This window comes from Dinoponera quadriceps, unplaced genomic scaffold (assembly GCF_001313825.1).
Source record: "Dinoponera quadriceps isolate SergipeBrazil2010 unplaced genomic scaffold, ASM131382v1 scaffold6823, whole genome shotgun sequence".
Lineage (NCBI taxonomy): Eukaryota > Metazoa > Arthropoda > Insecta > Hymenoptera > Formicidae > Dinoponera > Dinoponera quadriceps.
In genome coordinates, this window is record NW_014560687.1 from 1,631 (window position 1) to 5,950 (window position 4,320).

General features: G+C 39.3%; 1 pseudogene; it reads left to right on the forward strand.

Moving 5' to 3' along the window:
- The first annotated feature begins 215 nt into the window (after positions 1-215).
- LOC106750857 lies at positions 216-1,238 on the forward strand (annotated as a pseudogene).
- Positions 1,239-4,320: the final 3,082 nt, after the last annotated feature.

Below are 4,320 nucleotides of genomic sequence, written 5' to 3' on the forward strand. Positions count from 1 at the left end.
ATTTAGATTGAATCCAACCGTACATATTAGGTTGACAAGGATGAAATTTATAGTTAATAATATTGCCAACTGTAACAGCTTATTATTTGATATTGGCTTAATATAATAACGTTCTGTTTTTTTATTGGAAAGCTACATATCTCGCCTGTTTAAAGAAATCATTATGAGTTCTAAAAAATATTAAAACCTTTTCTTAAAAATTAATTTTGTTGAAAATGGAAAGGTCGGAAATTCGCACTATTATGAAGTATGAGTTCTTACGTAGAACTACGGCATCACAGACCGCGCGAAACATTAATAGTGTATTTGGCTCTAGTGTTACTACGCAGCAGACAGTATTAAATTGGTTCGCCAAATTTCGTACAGGTAACTTTGACCTCACAAATGAGCCACGCGGTTGCCCAGAATCAAAGGTCAAGAATGACGAACTAAAGGTCATCGTTGAGTCTGACCCATCTCAGAGTGCCTATGAATTATCGTTGAAGTTTGGTGTTAGCAAATAAATAATATTAACTCATTTAGCTCAAATCGGTAAAGTGACAAAGTTGGATAAGTGGGTTCCACATGAACTGAATGAAAAACAGGAACAAAAGCGTTTGGAAGCTTGCTTGATGTTGCTTTTTCGTCACAAATCTGATCAATTTTTGAATCGAATTGTCACTTGTGATGAGAAATGGATCCAATATGACAATCGCAAACGTTCAGCATAGTGGTTGGACAAGGATGAATCACCAAAACACACTCCAAAGCGTAATATTCATGAAAAGAAGCTGATGGTGAGTGTTTGGTGGTCTAGCGCAGGTGTGATCCATTATGATTTCATGAAACCTGGCTCATCGATCACAGCAGAAATATACTGCAACCAACTGGACGGAATTATGTAAAAACTTAAAGAAAAACAGCCTAGATTGGTCAACAGATCGACTCCTATCTTATTGCATGAAAACGCTAGATCACACATTGCACAAATGACTGCGGCAAAACTACAGAAATTGGAGTTGGAACTTCTTCATCATCCTCCATACTCACCAGACCTAGTCCCCACTGACTACTACTTCTTCCGCAATTTGGACAACTTTTTAATAAGAAAACAATTTAATTCCGACAATGCTGTAAAACTGGCCTTCCAGGAATTCATTGACTCTCGTCCGCCAGGGTTTTATACCACCGGCCTGAACAACCTGCCGCTTAAATGGCAAAAGTGTATAGACAATATGAGTGCATACTTTGATGAATAAAATAATTCCTTATATTTGTAAGTTATCAACCAACTTTGCCTTTTTTTTCTACAAATTTCATTCTTGACGACCTGATAATAGTGTTATTTTATTACATACAGGCGTATCAAAAAATAAATAGAAAAATATTAGGCATACAACTTAACTTTTAACCTTTTTAAAGAAAATATGTTTATTTACAACAACAGCTTCGGAAGAATGGTGGTTTTGAGTTGATAAACTCATCGATGTTTTTGTCGACCTCCTCTGAAGACTTGAAGTAGGAATCAACTAGGTGATGTTGCAAAAATTGATGCTAATCTGAAGGGGCGAGGTCTGGAGAATATGTCGCGTGAGAGAGAATTTCCCAGCCCATGTTGGAAATGACTTCCAAAATGGTTTTCACCATGTGCAGTCGCGCATTGTACAGCAAAATCACCTTCCTCCTTCCAGCGCTGGTAAAAGATTTTTTTCCTCAAGTACGTCACTCAATCTAATCAAATGTTGTTAGTAACGCTCAAAATATTTTAGTGACAATTGAATGGGACACTTTCACCGGATTTGAGCAACTTATAATAAATAATGCCCTTCTAGTCCCTCCAATTACACAACAACAATTTTCTTTTAATGAATATTTGATTTTTTGTGATGTTGGTTGATATGTTACGTGGCTGTTACGTCCTGGAAGAAAACGCAACAACCGCACTCGCAAACGCGAGTCCCGGACGTACTTGTATACCGGCGGTGCAGGTCAGAGACTAGAAGGGTCCCTTTACTTCGACGCAAGCATTTGCAGGGTAGTCCTATTTTAGGTCAGGGTACTTAAACCCTTTACCTGGAATGGGACCGCGAGCGGAATAATTGGGGAAATGGTAGTGAGTGCGCGATGGTGAGAAAATAGAATGGAAGATTAAACCAAGAACCTTAACATTTATTAACAAAAGTGCGGATTTTACAATGTTTGATAAAGACGAAATTACAGTAGAAATGACGCACGACGAGGTATTACAAAATTAATTGTGTATGTGTGGTGTAGCGGGAGAATCTTGAGGTGAGGGTAAAGAGTTAGGGGTAGATGGTTCGGACAGGGGAACAGTAGAATCAGATGGGGATGGAAATGAGTTTGGGGTTAGCGGGTCGGGTGTCGGGAAACGCAAAGGTGGGATGTAGTAACCTGGTGGGGAAACTGAAGGTGAAGTCCAGTAGTACGGAGAATAATCGCGACAGGGTAGTATAGAAGGGCTTGGTGGTTGATAATCGGGATCTGGCGAATAGGAAGGGGCGAGAGGGGAACGGGGAGGTGTCGACGGGGTATTCCCGTCTGAAGGGCTTGGTAGTGGAGTATTTTCGGCTGGGGATAGAATTTCAGAAAAGGCTTTGAGTTGAGCTGCTAGCGCGTCGTCGCTAGCCTTGATCAGATTTTGGTTTGCTAATGCGAGGGGTTCGGCCTTATCCTCTTCATGTAGGGTGCTCATTATGGTACGGCAGGGTATTAATAAATGAAGAAACCGAAGCTAATGAAGACGAGAATAAATGATGCTGAGTATTTACTCGTTGATTGATTCGTGATTGATGTGTGAATATTTTTGGATCTCGGAGCCTGGCTGTCGTCTCGTACCTCGGGTCATCTGAGTGGTAGTTGCACTTGTGATGGTTAACTTGATGTATTGCGCGATTCTGATATTTGGATTAATTATCAGAATATTGAAAATGTATATATTTAGAAAAATCCCGAGTTATATTCTATGAACTGGTGGCACTTAGAGAGATCCCGAAAGAAACCGAAGTGATAGGCGTAATGTGAAAGCACACAGAAATCGACAAAAAATAAAGTGCACGAGTGTGTAATAAAAAAGTGAAAGGGGCTTATATAGGAAAGATTTTTGGGGGAGGCGCATGACGATCGCCAATGAAGAGAGTTTTCGTGGAAAGTGGGAAACGAATATGGAAGATTAGAAAACGAATAAGATCACGGATGCGTTGAGAAACCCATGACGCATTTGGGTAGCGTATAATTACATCCTCTTAATGATAGCGCTTACCCAAATCCGCCTATTTCCTGGTAATTAAAAGAAATGTGTTATTCCCACGGTACCTAGGATGCAATGAAACTATGCGCCTTACGTGAAGGCGAATGAGATAACAAATACATTGGGAAACCCACTGCGCGTCATACGGTGAGCCATCGTAATCTTATCTCTTTTACGATAACGCTTGCCCAACGTCCGTTTGCCTCCCAATTATATATATAAAAAAAAGGAATCCGTATTTCCTGGGGTACCCAGGACATAACAGATATATTCGGATAAACCCACGATTTTTGCTTTTGAAATTGTCATAGAGTACCCAATTTTTTATCACTGGTCGCTATTTTGTGCAAAAAATCTTTCTGTTTGAATCTTGATAGCAGAGACATAGCAAATCGTCTCTATTTATTTTCAGGACCAAGCACATACAGAACCCAACGGCCCGCCTTTGAAACTTACCAAGTTTATATAGACGTTTCAAAATAATTTTTTACGTCATTGCAAGTGCATTTGCAATTTTTGATTGAGTCTGACAAGGATTTTCTCCCAAAAACTGTTCCAATCCTTCGTCTTCAACTTTCTTCGTTTCTCCAGGGCGTTCTTCATCCTAGAGATTGAAATTGCCACCCCGAAACTTTTAAAACCACTTTTTACACGTGCTATAAGACACATTTTCATTTAAGGCCGGGCAAATCATTTTCTTAGCCTCTGCGACATTTCCTTCAGTTGAAATGAAGCCGAAAATGACGCAAAAAGGAGGCAATGTTTCCAGCATATGAAATATTTTTGACACTTTTCGAACGACATCGCGTTCATTACTATTTTTTATGGTTATATCAGCAGCACTGACTATTATATTCCGTTTTAAAGGTGGTGGATGGCGTTTTAAAACCGCTATATGGCGGAAAAAAATTTTAATTTAAATAAATACTAGAATTGATTAAGTGTATGAGCCGAGAATTAAGTTATACATTTAACAGATAACAATATCCCCACACGTCCGTAAGGCTATCCTTAGCCTATTCATTTGATATACGAGGTCTGTTCAAAAAGTATCGCGAATTTTGTGTTTTTTC